Below are 21,111 nucleotides of genomic sequence, written 5' to 3'. Positions count from 1 at the left end.
ATCATGTTGGGTGATCATAGATAACAAAATAGCCATCTATTTCTATTACTTCATGCATTTGCTGTTTGACCGTTTTTGCTTTTTTTTTTTAAAGTGAGACAAGATAAAGTCCATATTTTGGAAATAAAGAAATAAAGCTCATTATTTGTGCATGATGTAAAACTACTGGAAAAAATAAGAGTTTATCAAATATCCTGGACGAACACATCAACCTACCAAAATTATACACATAATACATATATACAAAAAAGGGAAGTTTTTGCAAAGAGATATAATCAAAATATGGAGTGCCTAGAAATAAATATAACAAGAGATGTACGAAACTCCCATGGGGAAAATAATAGAGCATTATTTTGTAATATTAAGACCTCAATAAGTGAAATTATATACAATACACATGATTTGGAAAACTCAATGCTATACACTTGCCCAACTTTGATAGAGATTCAAAGCATTCTCTATCAAATTCCTAACTGTCTTTGTTTTGGTGAGGAGGATCAAACACTTTAAAAAAGATTTTAAAATTATATGGAAAGGCAAAATGTCAATAGCCAAGAATAACAATAGTAGACTTTGCTGCAGGAAAAGACAAATAGATTAGTGGAAGCTTATTAGTGAAAGGGTAGTCCATGGACCCACACCATTAGTGGCTTTACCTGAGACCTTGTTAGAAATGCAAAATTTCAGGCCCCAACCCCAAATCAACTTAATCAGAACCCATGTTTAACAAGATTCCCAGGAATCTGTTTGTTGTTGTTGTTGTTTCTTTGTTTTAGTTATACTTTAAGTTCTAGGGTACATGTGCACAAGGTGCAGGTTTGTTACATAGGTATACCTCTGCCGTGTTGGTTTGCTGCACTCACCAACTTGTCATTTACATTAGGTATTTCTTCTAACTCTATCCCTCCCCCAGCCCTCCACCCACCAACAGGCCCCAGTGTGTGATGTTCCCCTCCCTGTGTCCATGTGTTCTCATTGTTCAACTCCCGTTTATGAGTGACAACATGCAGTGTTTGGTTTTCTGTCCTTGTGATAGTTTGCTGAGAATGATGGTTTCCAGCTTCATCCATGTCCCTGCAAAGGACATGAACTCATCCTTTTTATGGCTGTATATGTGCCACATTTTCTTTATTCAGTCTATTATTGATGGACATATGGGTTGGTTCCAAGTCTTTGATATTGTGAATAGTGCCACAGTAAACATATGTGTGCATGTGTCTCTATAGTACCATGATTTATAATCCTTTGGGTATATATGGAGTAATGGGATTACTGGGTCAAATGGTATTTCCAGTTCTAGATCCTTGAGGAATCGCCACACTATCTTCCAAAATGGTTGAACTATTTACACTCCTACCAACAGTGTAAAAGCATTCCTATCTCTCCACATCCTCTCCAGCATCTGTTGTTTCGTGACTTTTTAATGATCGCCATTCTAACTGGTGTGAGATGGTATCTCATTGTGGTTTTGATTTGCATTTCTCTGATGACCAGTGATAACGAGTATTTTTTCATATGTCTGTTGGCTGCATAAATGTCTTCTTTTGAGAAGTGTCTGTTCATATCCTTTGCCCACTTTTTGATGGGGATGTTTTTTTCTTGTAAATTTGTTTAAGTTCTTTGTAGATTCTGGATATTAGCCCTTTGTCAGATGAGTAGATTGCAAAACTTTTCTCCCATTCCGTAGATTGCCTGTTCACTCTGATGATAGTTTCTTTTGCTGTGCAGAAGCTCTTTAGTTTAATTAGATCCTATTTGTCAATGTTGGCTTTTGTTCCCTTTGCTTTTCTGTTTTAGTCACGAAGTCTTTGCCCATGCCTATGTCGGGAATGGTATTGCCTAGGTTTTCTTCTACAGTTTTTATGGTTTTAGGTCTTACATTTAAGTCTTTAATCCATCTTGAATTAATTTTTGGTCAGATGTAAGGAAGGGATCCAGTGTCAGCTTTATACATATGGCTAGCCAGTTTTCCCAGCACCATTTATTAAATAGGGAATCCTTTCCCTATTGCTTGTTTTTGTGAGATTTCTCAAAGATCAGATGGTTGTAGATGTGTGGTGTTATTTCTGAGGCTGCTGTTCTGTTCCATTGATCTATATCTGTTTTGGTACCAGTAGCATGCTGTTTTGGTTACTGTAGCCTTCTAGTATAGTTTGAAGTCAGGTAGCATGATGCCTCTAGCTTTGTTCTTTTTGTTTAGGATTGTCTTGGCTATGTAGGCCCATTTTTGGTTCCATACGAAATTTAAAGTAGTTTTTCCCAATTCTGTGAAGAAAGTCATTGGTAGCTTGATGGGGATAGCACTGAATCTATAAATTACCTTGGGCAGTATGGCCATTTTCACGATATTGATTCTTCCTACCCATGAGCATGGAATGTTCTTCCATTTGTTTGTGTCCTCTTTTATTTCATTGAGCAGTGGTTTGTAGTTCTCCTTGAAGAAGTCAATTTCAGAACCTGTTTGTTATTGGTCTATTCAGTGATTCAACTTCTTCCTGATTTATTCTTGAGAGGGTGTATGTGTCCAGGAATTTATCCATTTCTTCTAGATTTTCTAATTTATTTGCATAGAGGTGTTTATAGTATTCTCTGATGGTAGTTTATATTTCTGTGGGATCAGTGATGATATCCCCTTTATCATTTTTTATTGCATCTATTTGATTCTTCTCTCTTTTCTTCTTTATTAGTCTGGCTAGTGGTCTATCTATTTTGTTGATCTTTTAAAAAACCAGATCCTGGATTCATTGATTTTTTTGAAGGGTTTTTTATGTCTCTGTCTCCTTCAGTTCTGCTCTTATCTTAGTTATTTCTTGTCTTCTGCTAGCTTTTGAATTTATTTGCCCTTGCTTCTCTAGTTCTTTTAATTGTGATGTTAGGGTGTCGATTTTAGATCTTTCCTGCTTTCTCTTGTGGGCATTTAATGCTATAAATTTCCCACTACACACTGTTTTAAATGTGTCCCTGAGATTCGGGTATGTTATGTCTTTGTTCTCATTGGTATCAAAGAACATCTTTATTCTGCCTTCGTGTCGTTATTTACCCGGTAATCACTCAGGAGCAGGTTGTTCAGTTTCCATGTAGATTTGTGTTTTTGAGTGAGTTTCTTAATCCTGAGTTCTAATTTGATTGCACTGTGGTGTGAGAGACAGTTTGTTGTGATTTCTGTTCTTTTACATTTGCTGAGGTATGTTTTACTTCCAATTATGAGGTCAATTTTAGAAAAAGTGCAATGTGGTGCTGAGAAGAATGTATATTCTGTTGATTTGGGGTGTAGAGTTCTGTAGATATCAATTAAGCCCACTTGGTCCAGAGCTGAGTTCAAGTCCTGGATATCCTTGTTAATTTTCCATCTCGTTGATCTGTCTAATATTGACAGCAGGGTGTTAAAGTCTCCCATTATTATTGTGTGGAAGTCTAAGTCTTTTTGTAGGTCTCTAAGAACTAGTTTTATGAACCTGGGTGCTCCTGTATTGGGTGCATATATGTTTATGATAGTTAGCTCTTCTTGTTGAATTGATCCCTTTACCATTATGTAATGGCCTTCTTTGTCCCTTTTGATCTTTGTTGGTTTAAAGTCTGTTTTATCAGAGACCAGGATTGCAACCCCTGCTTTTTCTTTGCTTTCCATTTGCTTGGTAGATCTTCCTCCATCCCTTTATTTTGAGCCTGTGTGTCTTTGCATGTGAGATGGGTCTCCTGAATACAGCACACCAATGGGTCTTGAGTCTTTATCCAATTTGCCAGTCTCAGTCTTTTAATTGGGGCATTTAGCCCATTTACATTTAAGTTTAATATTGTTATGTGTGAATTTGATCCTGTTATTATGATGCTAGCTGGTTATTTCGCCCATAAATTGATGCAGTTTCTTCATAGCATTGATAGTCTTTACAATTTGGCATGTTTTTGCAGTGGCTCCTACCAGTTGTTCCTTTCCATGTTTAGTGCTTCCTTCAGGAGGTTTTGTAAGGCAGGCCTGGTGGTGACAAAATCTCTCAGCATTTGTTTGTCTGTAAAGGATTTTATTTCTCCTTCCCTTATGAAGCTTAGTTTGGCTCAATATGAAATTCTGTGTTGAAAATTATTTTCTTTAATCCTGTTAAATTTTGGGCCCCACTCTCTTCTGGCATGTAGGGTTTCTGCAGAGAGATCCACTGTTAGTCTCACGGGCTTCCGTTTGTGGGTAACCTGACCTTTCTCTCTGGCTGTCCTTAACATTTTTTCCTTCATTTCAACCTTAGTGAATCTGATGATTGTGTGTCTTGAGGTTGCTCTTCTCAAGGAGTATCTATGTGGTGTTCTCTGTATTTCCTGAATTTGAATGTTGGCCTGCCTTGCTAGCTTGGGGAATTTCTCCTGGATAATATCCTGAAGAGTGTTTTCTAACTTGGTTCCATTTTCCCCATCACTTTCAGGTACACCAATCAAACGTAGATTTGGTCTTTTCACATAGTCCCATATTTCTTGGAGGCTTTGTTCATTTCTTTTCACTCTTTTTTCTCTAATCTTGTCTTCTCGCTTTATTTCATTAATTTGATCCTCAATCATTGATATTCTTTCTTCCGCTTGATCAAATCGGCTATTGAAGCTTGTGTATGCTTCACGAAGTTCTCGTGCTGTGGTTTTCAACTCCATCAGGTCATTTAAGCTCTTCTCTACACTGGTTATTGTAGTTAGCCATTCGTCTAACCTTTTTTCAAGGTTTTTAGCTTCCTTGCGATGGGCTAGAACATGCTCCTTTAGCTCGGAGAAGTTTGTTATTACCAACCTTCTGAAGCCTACTTCTGTCAACTCCTCAAACTCATTCTCCATTCAGTTTTGTTCCCTTGCTGTTGAGGAGTTGTGTTCCTTTGGAGGAGAAGAGGCGTTCTGGCTTTTGGAATTTTCAGCCTTTCTGCTCTGGTTTCTCCCCATCTTTGTGGTTTTATCAACCTTTGGTCTTTGATGTTGGTGACTTACGGATGAGGTTTTGGTGTGGATGTCCTTTTTGTTGATGTTGATGGTATTCTTTTCTGTTTGTTAGTTTTCCTTCTAACAGACAGGCCCCTCAGCTGCTCAGCTGCAGGTCTGTTGGAGTTTGCTGGAGGTCCACTCCAGATCCTGTTCGCCTGTGTATCACCAGTGAAGCTGCAGAACAGGAAATATTGCTGCCTGATCCTTCCTCTGGAAGCTTCGTCCCAGAGGGGCACCTGCCTATATGAGGTGTCTGTCAGCCCTGACTGGGAGATGTCTCCCAGTCAGGCTACATGGGGGTCAGGGACCCACTTGAGGGGGCAGTCTGTCTGTTATTGGAGCTTGAACACCATGCTGGGAGAACCACTGTTCTCTTCAGAGCTGTCAGGCAGGGACGTTTAAGTTTGCAGAAGCTGTCTGCTGCCTTTTGTTCAGATATGCCCTGCCTCCAGAGATGGAATCTAGAGAGGCAGTAGGCCTTGCTGAGCTGTGGTGGGCTCCGCCCAGTTTGAGCTTCTGGGCCACTTTGTTTACACTGTGAGCATAGAACTGCCTACTCAAGCTTAACCAATGGCCGACACCCTTCCCACCACCAAGCTCCAACATCCCAGGTCGATCTCAGACTGCTGCCCTAGCAGCGAGCAAGGCTTCATGGGTGTGGGACCCACTGAGCCAGACGCAAGAGGGAATCTTCTGGTCTGCCATTTGCAAAGACCATGGGAAAAGTGCAGTAGTTGGACAGGAGTGTACTGTTCCTTCAGGTACAGACACTCACGGCTTCCCTTGGCTAGGAAAGGGAAATCCCACAACCTTTGCACTTCCTGGCCTGCTTTGGCTCACCTTCCATGGGCTGCACCCACTGTCCAACCAGTCCCAATGAGATGAACCAGGTACCTCAGTTGGAAATGCAGAAATCACCCGTCTTATGCGTCGATCTCACTGGGAGCTGTAGACCGGAGCTGTTCCTATTTGGCCATCTTGGAAGCGCCTCCCCCAGGAATCTGTTTTTAACAGGATCACCCAGAAGAATGGGGAAAAGATGGTCTTAATAAATAATTTGGATCAAATAGTAACTAAACAAGAAAAAAAGTATTTGGATTGAATAGCATTGCTTGTTTTATATGGTGCAACCACACATTACTCTCTTTGTGATACATTTCTTTAGGAGTGATCAATTTTTAGTGAAAATAGAAGTAATGTTTTAAATATGCATTTTCCAAGATGCCCCTATTACCTGTGTTGCTACAGTCTATGGGCTATCTTATTAATAAGATTTTCTTACGTATGTAATCTTCAGGATGTCTTTGTGTATTTCCAACATCTCTTCTTCCTGACTCAAGTCCATATGTCATGATTTAATGATAGTACTGTCACTAGCAATCTAGGCAACTAATGTGAATATGCCCTCCATCCCATTGTGGCAGTGATAAAGCTTTGTCCAATCATTTTTCAGGTACATTTTACATACTTTGGGAAAAAAACACTTTGCTGAAGTTACCAGAAAAGAGACAGTTCTTCTGCTGACAATCCTTGAGGAAATAATTTTCTACCTCCTTAGGATTTGAAGACCAGTTCGTTCTTAGTGTCTTCTGAAATAAAATTAGGTAAGAATTGTTTTTCTTCGTATTTTGAGTAACTTATACTGTGCCTACTCAGTTTCCTTGAAAACTTCTATAATTCTATTCCTTTGGCCTCTAAGAGAATACAGTTAGCTTTCTCCTTTAGGAAGTTAGTGTGCCAGCCAGCTGTCAGCTTTATGATTTACCTGATCTCCAATGTTAGGGAAAGCACAATTCGATTTTTAACCAAGTCTTCTACACAACACTGCAGCAGGGCCGCCAGCATCTCTCTTTACGTTCCTTTCTTTGAAATTCTCCATTCTATGCAAACAGTATACTTTTATTTTTAAATTCTTCTTGTGAGATAAAACCACCACTAACTGACTTTACTTGTCTTTAGTTCAAAATCAATGAATTGAATGAAATAATTCATATTTCTGTTACCCTTTCTTATTTCCAGAAAATAAAATACCACTGCTTGTTTAACTTGTGACTTGTCTAAACATGTTGAAAGCATTGACTATAAGGCATAACACTCAGACTCCAAAAGGGAACTGTGACAAGTTCAGTCAAAAGGGAAAAGAGGAATAATTTATAAAAGGCACTGCAGATAATGATGCCAGCCAGTTATTTTAAAATGCATCTACCTCACCTTTTAATGAATTAGATTTGTCAACAGCAAATGTTTTATGCACTACTTCTAATAAAAGTGGCATGCTAGGAATGCAGTGCTTTGAGGTTGGCTTCTTCAAAGCTTTAGAGTATCTTCAATTCAAAGATATTTTTTAAATAATAGATATTAAAAAGTATATTTAAATAATATTAAGGTTGTGACACAAACACCAAATGACAAAATTCAGGAGTTTCAAAGCAGGGGCTGACATGCTATCACGATTTCACAGAACTGTTTTTTAAATCAGGAGTATAACAGACTGATTTGGGGATTGTGTGTCAGTTTAACTTTAAATTCTTGTTGTTTTGGTTGGTGTCGCAACCTTAATGTCAACTTTTCAAATAGGTTTCTACATTTCCTTTGGTTCAGGGTCATTAAAAAATGCATGTGATAAATCTAAGAGGCATAAATAGGTCATACAGAAGTGGAATTCCTTGCTCCTCTGGAGGTGAGAGACAGCTAATTTATAAATGGAAAACAGCTTAGGCATTTTCAGTAAATTTTTGTTTTTCAGTATTTGATTAAGAAAAATGTAAACCCAAATAACAAGACATGACATTGGTATAATTCTGCTCGAATTCTATTCCTCTTGTACCTCTAATCCTAATGATTTGATCTTGTTGGTGTTATTACCTCTACAGATATAAAGAACCACGTTTCACTATTGATTTTTTTTTTCGCTAAAAGCACAGATTTAATTTTATTTTGTGAATGCTTATTTGATATAATTGAGTACAGGTAAGCCCTGCCTTGGAAACTACATCTGGCAGTCCTTTATATAAAGCATTGTTATGCAGAGTTTTTGGTAAAATCTTATATTTTAAAGTAACACTTGTCATAGAAAGTAAAATGAAAGTGAAATCTTATGTGTTATGCATTTTTTAAAAAACCTAGTACCACAGCAGACAAAGGAGCAGCCAGGAACACTAATCTGTAGGGAAAGAGAAAGGGGAGAGAAGAAAGAATAATCCACTCACCCAGATCCCTCCCTTTTCCTTGATTCTTAATCTGTCATGATTTTACAGGGCAGGTCTATATTGCCTATGTTAAATCTAGTTTTAATTTAGAAAAGTAAATGTAATAGAATTTATACCACGATTGTTTTTTTAATCACCTATGTTGGAAAAATAAAAGATAAAAGGATAGGCAAATTATTTATTGACCTTTTCTTGCTGACTCTTAAAGATAGCCACCAACCAAAAACACTTTCTAGCTCTCATCTTCTTCTTGATTGAAACACCTGGCTCTGGTTTTAATCCATGACTCGGTAAACATTAGTCTTTCTTTTCTAATGTACTCCATTCCTTCTATGTCTTTATTTTTCAACAGTGTTGAAATAAATTTCTTAGTTTTCATTTGGGAAGTTACTATGAAATTTTGTCTTCATTTGTGGTCCTAACTCTACTTTTCCTACACATTGGCTTCTCTGATATAGCATTATTATTAAATCACCACATTTTTGATAAATAATATTCTTTTAAGTCTCAGTTCTCAAAGGCAAGAAGTAATTGTGCTGCAATGTATTATAGTTTGAATATGTGTACAGTTGTCTGTGAAGGCATTGATTAAATCCTCTGAATTTATTTAAACTATAGCAGTGTTCTTCCTTGAACAAATATTTAAAATCATTGTTATTGTTGCTTTTAATACTAGTACTGACATATATTTCATTGAAATAAAATTTTTTAAACTAAAATGCCTTTTTTGAAATTCAGAGTAAGCTATTCAAATAAATGAATTGGAACTCAGTGTGTACCTGCAATATAGAAAAGTTTTCTGGCATAGAAACAAAATATGCTCCTTAAATATCATAGACCAAGCCAGCTTTATGCAAATTCATTTAGAGCACTTTCAGATTTATATATTTAATAAGGCTGGGTAGTGGTTCTAACTTATGTATTTAATGTCCTTCATTGTACAGTGATGTTCTTGTGACTGCCTGGAAAAGAATGATGACATTTTATTTAGTGTTTCTGCCAGATCAATCAATTCTATAAATGGCTTTCTAATGGGATACAATATATGCTTTTAATGTTTTTCAATAACACTAAGAGATAACATTTATTGAGTTCTTTCTATGTGCTAGAGACTGTTCTATGTACTATCTATGGATTATCCCATGTAATCTTGGTAACAATCCTTTAATGCTCTCACTCTTACAGATGTAGTAGAGGTATATAAGGAGAAGGTTATACAACTAGTAAGTAATGGAGCTGGGACTGAAACATAAGCAGTGTGTTGCTGCACGCGGTGGCTCATGCCTGTAATCCCAGCACTTTAGAAGGCCAAGGCGGGCGGATCACGAGGTCAGGAGTTCCAGACAAGCCTGGCCAACATAGTGAAACCCCGTCTCTACTAAAAATACAAAAATTAGCCGAGTGTGGTGGCACGTGCCTGTAGTCCCAGCTACTGGGGAGGCTGAGGCAGGAGAATCGCTTGAACCCAGGAGGCAGAGGTTGCAGTGAGCCGAGACCATGCCATTGTACTCTAGCCTGGGTGACAGAGTGAGACTCTGTCTCAAAAAAGAAAAAAAGAAACATAAGCAGTGTGACTCCAGAGTTTGAACTCTGAACTTTTCCTACTCAAAATATAATCTTCAGGCCAGCAGTGTTACCATCACCCAGGAACTTGCTATAAATGCAGAATCTCAGAGCTGCTGAAAATCTGCATTTTTAACAATGTACTTAGGTGACTGGCACATGAAAAATTGGGAAGCACAGCTGTAAACCACTATACTATTCTGCCGTTAAATTCAGAATTAAGTATCTTTTAAAACACATTTTTATTTTTCTGTGTGATGCTGAATTCCTATTTGATGCTAATTTTGGAATTCCTGTCATATTTCAAGAGCATTATAATGAGATCTAGTAACTAAACATAAGCAGGGATGCAAGGTAGTCACAATTTATCTTAAAATCAATTGTATAAAGAACAGAAAAAAAAACATAAACAGAAAGCATTTATATGGAGGCAGGTAATTGTTCCAACATCTAAGACTTTCTTAAAATCCTAGTGTATCCCACTGTCTTTGAATGTAGATTCTGGAGACAGGCTGCCTGGTTTTGAATCTCACCTCCTATTTCTAGCTGTGGGATCTCAGGAAAATTATATAATCCTATACCTCTGCATCCTCATCTGGGAAATGAGGTCTAAAGCCACAGTCTATGGAATTGTTGTAAGGATTAAATTAGTTAATGCATATAAAGGATTTAGAAGGAAACCTCTAATGAGATAAGTGAATAAATATTAACTACTGTTGTTCTTACCTGTTATTTCCATCTTTGAATTGAATAGATTCACATCTCATACTTCTTGGCTATTTATTGGCAAGAAGTTGACAAATACTTTTTGTTGGCAGAGCTCACCACATAAAGGGATATCTTTGCTATTAAGAGTCCAAACCACAAACCTCAGTTTTTGTATTTTCTGAAAACTGTCTTCTTGTGGCACTTTTTCTGTTTGTGAGTTCTGCTAAATGCCACTTGATTATGATAATTAACCAGTTAAGTTTAGTGCAATTAGTTCAAAGTGTTCAAAGTCAAAATGGAATGTGTTAACAGTATGTTGTAATTTTAAATATACATGCTTCTAAACTAAATAAAAATAATGAGTATGCGAGTCCATTTGGTCAACCTCTTACATAAGTAATACAGAAAAATTAGATAAAGAATATTTGTTTAAAGGTTGAATGGTCTCAAATCTGGTTTGTTTCTTTCTGGATGAACGTAATTCTGAAATGATCATGATAGTCTTTAGGGGAATAATGGTTTGGTGTACAAGTACTCACCAAACAACTTTTCAGAAATATACCTATGTGTGAAGTGAGTTGGCATGTTTTTAGAAGTACCACTTTGAAAGCTGATTTGTAAAAGGAATTGAGATAACAATGCTTAGTTAAAAGGATGCCCTGGGAAACATTTCAATTGCCAAAGAGAGTTTAATTCACTAGGTCTGGGATGGGGCCCAGGTATCTGAATTTTTAACAAGTGTCCCTGGTATTTTGGCTTAAATTAGTTTTGGACTACACTTTGAAATACCCTGCAGTAAAGGTAAAGACATGTATTGAAATAAGCTTTTGTTGACTTCACATTCATTTTTGCAACATTGTCCTCTTTGATACTGTTTTTGCCCATCCTATGACCTAATTTTATCTATCCTTTGTCTCTTTTCCCACTCTGTTAGTAGCTTGCAACCATTCATTTTCTGCTTTTTTTCTTTTCTACGTTTTCTTAAAAATATCTCTGCTGGATTTTTCAATCATAGCTTTACTGATGGTTCTATAAAATGATCATAAATGTCTCTTTTTAATCTAAAAATCTCTAAGCCAAACTACAGATGCTGAAATCAACTTAGAAGCTATAGGCAGTATTAAAAAGAAAAAAAATGAAAAAATGAGAAGGAATAGAATAGAAAATATAAGAGCAAGTATTAAGGGTAAGTAATGCTTTGTGAAGCTTTCTTTTAAGATATGTGTGTACACACATATGTTAAATTGCTATGCATCTTTTAAACCAGTGGGTCATTATCCAACAAATTCAACAAAATTTTTCTTAAGAAGAGTTAAGTTTTTTCTTTTAATTATAACTAAAATCTTGGTCATCTCATTTATGTGTTCTGTAACTTACATATTTAAGGAGATGTTAGTAGGCGACTATTATAATTTATAAATGTAAGGTGCCATTATTGAGTAAATAGATTCTTCCATGAGTAAATGTGTCTCTTCTCTTACCAAGTAATGAAGCAGCAATGTAAGTTAGTTTAATTTTATTAGTACATGTGTATTAGTCCACTTGCTGTTGCTCATAACAGAATACCTGAAACTGGACAATTTATAAAGAAAAGGAATGCATTTCTTGCAGTTCTGGAAACTGAGAAGTCCAGGATCAAGAGGCCACATCTGGTTAGAGCCTTCTTGTTTGTGGAGACTCTCTACACAGAGTCCAGAGGTGATACAGGGTATCACATGGTGAGGTGGCTGAGCATGCTTGTTCAAATCTCTCATTCTCTTCTTATAAGGCCACTGTCCCACTCCCATTAATCTATTAACCCATTAATCTAGTAATCCATAATTCATGCATGGATTACTCCATTCATGAGGACTTTGCTCTCATGACCCAATAACCCCTTAAAGGCTTCACCTCTCAATACTGCCACATTGAGGATTAAATTTCAACATCAGTGTTGGAGGGGACAAATATTCAAACCATAGCAACATGATACATTGCTATAAATGCTGATTCTCTTATACACCCTTGTGTTTATTTTGTGTATATGTTAAGGTTTTTTTAAAGATTGAAAAATAATACTTTGTTATGATTGGCTACATCTTAGTCTCATGAACTATAGTGTGACATCTGAGCACTATCTTTTCTCATGCATTTCTCTCACATGTCACCTTCCTCTGTATTCTGAACATTTCCACTTGTATGGCCTACTCAAAATCATTATGTCGAACACTAATTTGCTATGCCTTCTTACCACTATTTTCCTCCTAAGTTTTTAAAATCTATTCATAAGCTACCATTCTGTCATTCAGATTAAACATAAAGAATTTTCTTTGTAATAATTTATCCCTTACTGCATAAACTTCCTTATAGCCTCATCTTTCTACTCTGGTCTATCCTGGGGCCCTGGCCTGCAGAAATCCTTATGGGCAAACATAGTAGTCACCCACTCCTCAGCCAAAGGCCGGCATGTGTATGCAATGTATGGTATCTATGGCTGCCTTTAGCAAGACCAGAAAAGCCTTTGATATCAAATATGCATTGCATGGACAATGTCCACCTCTTTATTTTAGTCACTACTGTCATAATTGGTCTTCCACGCTGATTTGTATTGCTCAGGGAGAACCATACTTTAGCTTTACTATTGCTAGTTTCTAATAATGTAATCCACCATCCTTTTGCTTCTTAACATGATTTTATAATTTTCACATGTGCCCCGTTTAGTTTCTCTGGTGAATTTGGCCTAAAGCCCAAGCTCATTTGTGCCTTAACATGTAACAGCGGCCTGGTTTTCACTGAGCTGTAATTGTCTGCCTCGCTCAGTGGCCCCAAGCTATCTATCATATCCTGGAAAGTCATTTCAGATCATTTTGTTTTTTCCTCATGGCCACATCCTCTTCCTATGTATCATCACCTTCATATCTACTAATTAACTATCTTCCTAATTGATCTTCCTCTCTCTGTTCTCTCGCCCCACACCAAACCATCTTAACACCTTGTTTTATAAATATTTATAAAACACTAGTCATGTGCTGCCTTAGTAAAAAAACATTTATGACGCCCTGTTATGTACAGGATAAAGTCCAGATATTTTTCTCCTGGAGAGAAAAAAAAAAAGGCCTTAAAATATCTGTCCATAGCATACCTCTTCAATTTTATCTTTCACTATTTTCATTCATGATTTTTCTGCTCTGGTTCTCCAAAACAGTTCCATTGATGCTCCAGGGATGTTCTCATCACTTTAATTACAAGGGCCCCCAGTTGATGGTAGTCCATGAAACTGGAGCAGGTAGCTGTGAATGGGGTTTAGGAGTGGGATCCCAGTACACAGAAATTTCAAGATGAGAACCAGAGCCGGGTACAGTAGCTCATACTTTTAATTCTAGCTATTTGTGAGGCGAGGCAGGAGGATTGCTTGAGTTTAAAAAGTTCAAGGCTGCAGTGAGCTTATAGTGGCACCACTGTACTCCAGCCTGGGTGACAAAGTGAGACTTTGTCTCTAAAAAGACAAACTAACAAAAATTAATTTTAAAAAATGAAGACATAATTATATATTGGCAATAATCAAGTTAGTAAGAGCTGAGGTTGTGGAATAGCAGGGAGATAAGCAGACTGACACATTATCTACTTCTCAAGTTAATGTCTGGGGCTTCTTATGTCCTTTCTTTTTTTCTTTCCTTTTTTTTTTTTTTTTTTTTTGAGATGGAGTCTTACACTGTCACCCTGGCTAGAGTGCAACAGCATGATCTTGGCTCACTGCAACCTCCACCTCCCAGGTTCACGCAATGCTCCTGCCTCAGCCTCCTGAGTAGCTGGGATTACAGGCACACACCAACACACCCGACTAATTTTTTGTATTTTTAGTAGAGATGGGGTTTCACTATGTTGGTCAGACTGGTCTCGAACTCCTGACCTTGTGATCCTCCCTCCTCAGCCTCCCAAAGTGCTGGGATTACAGGCATGAGCCACCACGCCCAGCCATCCTTTCTTTACTAGTTGTGGATCGTTCCCAAGTTGGAGAGGGCTTGAACCTATGTATAGTGAGAGATTAAAATGTCTCCAACTGTGGAGCCTGTGAGGCTATGGATATCGGAAGATCACTGGCTCCCAACCTTTAGGAAATCCTTTGCCTTCCTTTTTTTGGGGGCTTGCCTTTCCTATCTCCATCTGCCCATAGGGAGCTCCCTGCTGCAGGACTGCTAGATTATTTGATACTTGTATCACTCAGTTGATATACCATTAGCTAATGCCTTGCAATATTTATGAGGACTAAGGTCTGATTTTTTTTTATCTTGCCCAAATTTCTAAGAGGTCTGGGGAGTCATGCCCTACAAACCAGAAATTCTCATCAGATGGGTTTTATTTAACTCTATATATCGTGACTTTCCAATCTGACTCTGGATAACATTACGAGAAAAGGAAGAAAAGCAAAATATTTTACCCCAAAACATGTTTCCCTGCCATATTTTGAAATGGCCCTGCAAGGCCTTTCTTTGTGGGGGAATATCTGCATCTGTAAAGAATCTCTATTAACATAGCTATATCTTTTTCTTCCAGGCCCTCCCAATCCTGAAGAGATTAACTAAAAGTCTAGCACCTTTTAAAGATCTGAATAGGAAACATTTGTCATCTGTTGACTCTAATAGCAGCCACTGTAAAACTTCAAAAGAGGCTGGGCCTGGTGGCTCACACCTGTAACCTCAGCACTTTGTGAGGCCTCCGCAGGTGGATCACTTGAGGTCAGGAATTCGAGACCAGCCAGGCCAACATGGTGAAACTCTGTCTCTACTCAAAATACAAAAAATTAGCCAGGCATGGTGGCACATGCCTGTAGTCCCAGCTACTAGGGAGGCTAAAAGAGGAGAATTGCTTGAACCTGGGAGGTGAAGGTTGCAGTGAGCCGAGATTGTGCCACTGTACTCCAGCCTGGGTGACAGAGCAAGACTCCCTCTCAAAAAAAAAAAGAAAAAAAAAAAAAACTTAAAAAGAACCTTGGTCTCCATAATCTTTCATCTTAACCTGAACATTTCCTTTCTATCAATCCCGGGTCTTTAGACAAACTCAACCACTTGTCACCAGAAAATGTGTAAATTTACCTATAACCTGGAACACGAGTCGTCCCGCCTTTCTGAACCAAACCAATGTATTTCATAGATGTATTTGATTGATGCCTCATTTCTCCCTAAAATATATGAAACCAAGCTGTACCCTGACCACCTTGGGCACATGTTCTCAGGACCTCCTGAGAGCTGTGTCATGGGCCATGGTCACTCATATTTGGCTCAGAATAAATCTCTTCAAATGTTTTACAGAGTTTCTTTTCATCAACATTTATTATATTGTTCTTATTCATTTTTTTACTTTTCAGGTGTCAAAAGTGAGACACTCATCATATCAAACAAAAATGGATTATAAAGAATTAATTAAAAAAAGAATTAAAATTCCCTTTCTGCTGTCCCTTTTTAATTCTATCACCCACAGATAAGCACTGCTAATAGTTTAGTGTGTATTCTTTATTATTTTATGGGATAGTTTGTTTTTTTCAAAAATATCCTGTATTATGCTGTATATATAGTTCTACAATTTTTTAAATGAAATAATATAATATTCTGGAAATCTTTCCATGTCATGCCATAGAAAGGTAGATTATAATTTTTAATGAACTGCAGATTTTTCATTTTTGAGTGAAGTATTATTTAACAGTTATATATAAATCCGAATAGGTTTAGGTAGATCTATACTGTGTACTCCTAAATTGTGACACGGTTCATATGTGAGACTCCAGTGTAATGAATGAAGCTCATACTTTAACATGTGGCTAAATTGCCAATAGCCCATTTTTCTTTTATAGATCCTTTCCAGAAGGATTGTAAGGTAAAACATCTTTTTCAAGAACGGCATGAAGGGTGCTTACTGATAAAGTGAATACACTCAGACATGAGCAGTTAGGTACAGCTAACTCCTTCAGGTTTGGGTGATAGTGGTAACAGAAGTACTTAATGCTGCCAGCCCTGCTGGCCAGTTGATGTGCCCGTGCCCTGGTCAGTTGATTGCACATTTCCCAGTCTTTATTTAGTCTTGCCATAGAGTGAATATAGTCCAAACTTGGTTTTTTTGTGGGGCTTTTTTTTTTTTTTTTTAAGAGATAGAGTCTTTTTTTTTTTTTAAGAGATAGAGTCTCACTATGTTGCCCAGGCTAGAATGCAGTGGCTTTTCACAGGCACAATGCTAGCACACCACAGGCTTGAACTCTTGGGCTCAAGCAATGCTCCCACCTCAGTCTCATAGTAGCTGGAACTACAGGCACATGCCATTGTGCCCAGCCACTAAAAAGGTTTTGTTTATCATGTATCATATGGTATAAAACTACAACTACTTATTTATTTTATTACTGGATAATGTATTTTTATTTTGTAATAATCCTTTTTAGCAACAGTGATAACAAAACACAATATCAGTGTACATTTATCAGACAATACTGAATTTCCTTGATTTGCTGGAAATAATTCATATGTAACTCTCATAAAATGTTTGTTGACATTTACCATCCACCATGATGACTCTGTAATGGTATAACTGACCACATGAAAACAAGACTTAAATCTGTGAAAGAGGCATCAACATCTAATGCATAGTTTTATTTTAAGACCATATATAAAAATATTACCTTTTAATACTTAGCCACAGAAGGTGCATTTGTATACCACTCTGTCAGGCATTACTTTTCATTTAGATCAAGTGACTGTTCTGAATTAATGTCTTTTATTTTTAGTTTCAAGTTTTCTTGTGCATGTATGAAAAGTGAAACAATAGCTGTTAATGTATTCACTCCATTAGAAGAACTTCAATCATTAAATTATGCCAGTCGTACGTCAGTATTACTGGATACTTCTAATTGTAGAAAATCAATTAATGCCAATAATAATGGTTCAAATTTCTTATCTAATTCATTAAATCAAAGTAAAGCATTTGAAAGTTCATTCTGTTGAAGTTGAAACACTTGACAGTATTGTGAATATTATTGTAAATTAAGTTACAAACTGCAACATCAATGATAAAATTATTTTCTCTTGGTACTATTAAAAATATATTGTTGTGGAACACAACATCATATAAATGCCTTCTTTTAGCAAATTTAGAACCTGTAGGGAAAACTATACTTGAAATATGTTGTAATGCACACAGTAATTCATAATTACATCCCCCAAATCTGCAATATTCTACCAATCCAAATGGAAGATGTAGTTGTCAAGTACAAATATGATTATACATATACAAGGTAAACAGCCTATAAATGTTCATGATTAGACTGAAGTTGAATAAAACAAAAATAACTAAGTATGACACTATGCACTTTCTTTTTGGATTTTAGAAATGTCTGAGACTTTGAAGAATTACTTTGTAAATCAACTTAAGTGTCCCATCATGGTATTAAACATTTTTGTAAAAATGTCCTCTAAATTTTGGCCGCAGTTTCTTCAGAATCCATTAGAAATATTTAGTCAAAGCATTCAACAAATGGAGGGCAAAATATTCAGCTTATGTTAAGCTTTTAAGGAATTGCAATTATTGAAAACAAAGCTTGCAAATGGGAGGATATTGAAATATATCCCCGTGAAATCAAAGGGAGAATTGAACAATGATAAGCACTCAAATTGCATGCAAGATTTAATTGTGAAATTCCCAATTATGCTTTGAAATACCCAAGACTTAAGGGAAAATCTTTTGATAGAGATGAAATTTTCTATTGGATACATTTACATTCTGATCCAGAATGATGTTAAACTGAGAAAGTTTATGGTTTTGCAGCACTTAAATTTAGCAAACTGTTCAAAATAATCATTAACATTTATTTGATGAGTTTTGTCTTTTAAAATTTTTGGTCAAAGAAATGCAATCTGCATGGAGGCAAAAAAAATAGTACCTGTAAAAATATTTGAGCTAAAATATTTGTGTATTTCATTACTAAAAATTAAACTTGAGGCCGGGTGCAGTGGCTCAAGCCTGTAATCCCAGCACTTTGGGAGGCCGAGGCGGGCAGATCACGAGGTCAGGAGATCGAGACCATCCTGGCTAACACGGTGAAACCCCGTTTCTACTAAAAAATACAAAAAATTAGCCGGGCGTGTTGGCAGGCGCCTATAGTCCCAGCTACTCAGGAGGCTGAGGCAGGAGAATGGCGTGAACCTGGGAGGCGGAGCTTGCAGTGAGCCGAGGTCACGCCACTGCACTCCAGCCTGGGGGACAGAGAAAGACTCCGTCTCAAAAAAAAAAAAAAGAAAAAAAAAATTAAACTTGAGAATGTACTTCATCTAGCAAAATTTGCTCTGAACTTAATAAGTTTACCAGGTAGCTTATCACCTGAGAGTATTTTCTCAATTAAAAATATTATAATCTATATAGAAGAGTCTATTCATGGTATGAACAATTTAAAATTTGCTAACTATAAAATGAAACTTGGAAAAATATAAAAAGAATACAGTCATATTTTTAAAATGCATTTTTCAAGAAATATCTGTGGATGACAGATACAGCTAAGAAACTCATTAAAGTATGCAAAAATATATCGAGAATCATTATTTATTTTTCAAGCAATATAAAGATGTTTTTACTTTTGAAAGCAAAGATATAAATTTTTCGAAAGAATATTATTTTTTAAAATAGTGTTTCAATGTAATTAGTTTATAGGTCAGCAATTATATAAAACTGCAGAATTGGTTACTAATATGTGTTTCAAAAATTATACAATTTTAATAATTTTTGGTACCTGCTTTTTAATCTCAAAAAAGTCCTGATTTGGATGATAATTTATATGGACATTTTATGTAAATATGCTTCATTCCCTCCTTCTCAAATTCAGTTTCCCCTTTTCTAAGTGCTTGCTAGATATATTTCTTGTATTTCAAAGTCATTATTCTAAAATGAACATACCACCTCAGTGTCCATTAACAGATTAATGGATTAAGAAAATATGGTATATATATATACAATGGAATACTATTCAGCCTTAGAAAAGGAAATTCTGTCATTTGCAACAATATGGATGAACCTGGAGAACATTACACTAAGTGAAATAAGCCAGGAACAGAAAGATAGGTATGGCATGTTCTCACTTATATGTGAAAGCTCAAACAATTGAACTGATAGAAGCAGACAGTAGAACGATGTTTACAAGAGCCTGGGGAATGGGTAGAATGGAGAGATGTGGGTCAAAGGGTAAAGTTTCATTTAGACAGGAAGAATAAACGATAAGTACTTAAGGCAATGGATATGTTAATTAGCTTGATTCAATCCACACTGTATACGTATGTCATAAAATCACTTTGTAGCCCATAAATATATTCAATTATAATTTATCAATTAAAAATAATTTTAAAAATAAAATGAACACACCATTTCCCCACTACAAAATACCTTATTCTGATTTTCTCGTAAGAGTCTAACTTTATTTCCAGTCAGAGTTAAAATTTTGCAGCCAGGTGCGGTGGCTCAGGCATGTAATCCCAGCAGTTTGAGAGGCTGAGGGGGATGGATCACTTGAGGTCAGGAGTTTGAGACCAGCCTGGCCAACATGGTGAAACCCCATCTCTACTAAAAACACAAAAATTAGCCAGATATAGTCGTGGGCGCCTGTAATCCCAGCTACCCAGGAGGCTGAGGCAGGAGAATTGCCTGAACCTAGGAGGCAGAGGTTGCGATGAGCTGAGATTGCACCACTGCACCCAGCCTGGGCAACAAAAGGAGATTCTGTCTCAAAAAAAAAAAAAAAAAAAAAAAAAAAGAAATTAAAATCTTGCTATAAACATGGATTTTTTTTCCTGTGTTTTAGAAAGATCATTCTGGCAGCAGACAGAGAATGAGTTAGAAGATGATGATGCAAAAAAACAGGGAGAGACCAGGCATGGTGGCTCACACCTATAATCCCAACACTTTGGCATGCCAAAGCAGGAGGATCCCTTGGGCCAGGAGTTTGAGACCAGCTTGGGCAACAGTGTGAGACCTCATCTCTACCAAAAAAAAAAAAAAGGAATGCAAGAAAGAGAGAGAGAAAAGAAAGAAAGAAAAAGAAAAGAAGGGAGGGAGGGAGGGGAGGGAAGGATGGAAGGAAAAGAAAAGAAAAGAAAGATTTAGAAAACTGCTGCACTAATCCAGATGATGGGGTTTGAACCCTGCACAGGGATAAGTTGAACCTAAAGCTGCCTTCTTACATATTTTAAATTCAGTTTCCTCATACATAGTGAACAGTAACCTAACCGGATATGTAAACAGACTCTAACCTACTCTTGTAACAAGTAGCCTAGCCCAGGAGCAGTTGCTCGTGCCTGTAATCCCAGCATTTTGGGAGGCTGAAGCAAGAGGTTCGCTTGAAGCCAGAAGTTAGAGACCAGTCTGGGCAACGTAGGGATACCTCATCTCCATCACACACACGTGCGCACACACACACACACACATTCAAAAATTAGGCATGGTGGCTCATGCCAGTAGTCAACACCTCATCTCTATCACACACACACACACGAATTCAAAAATTAGGCATGATGGCTCATGCCGGTAGTCATAGCTACTTGGGAGGCTGAGGTGGGAGGATCCCGTGAGCCCAGGAGGTCAAGGCTGCAGTAGGCTATGATCATGCCACTACATTCCAGCCTGGGTGACAGAATGAGACCTTGTCTGCAAAAAAAAAAAAAAAAAAAAAGAGGGGGGG

At 37.0% G+C, this 21,111-nt stretch overlaps 1 protein-coding gene across 1 annotated transcript in view; it reads left to right on the top strand.

The window, feature by feature from the left end:
* Window positions 1-21,111, top strand: part of KIAA0825 (KIAA0825 ortholog) — a 461,655-nt gene that overhangs the window by 28,561 nt on the left and 411,983 nt on the right. The window contains exon 2 of the mRNA XM_030816955.1: window positions 6,404-6,554. The gene's annotated coding sequence lies outside the window, so the exon portion shown is untranslated. The remainder of the gene's footprint in view (window positions 1-6,403; window positions 6,555-21,111) is intronic.

The sequence above is a fragment of the Nomascus leucogenys genome, chromosome 2 (genome assembly GCF_006542625.1).
Source record: "Nomascus leucogenys isolate Asia chromosome 2, Asia_NLE_v1, whole genome shotgun sequence".
Lineage (NCBI taxonomy): Eukaryota > Metazoa > Chordata > Mammalia > Primates > Hylobatidae > Nomascus > Nomascus leucogenys.
Note: the sequence above shows the minus strand (reverse complement) of the source record. Positions and strands in the feature narration are given on the sequence as shown.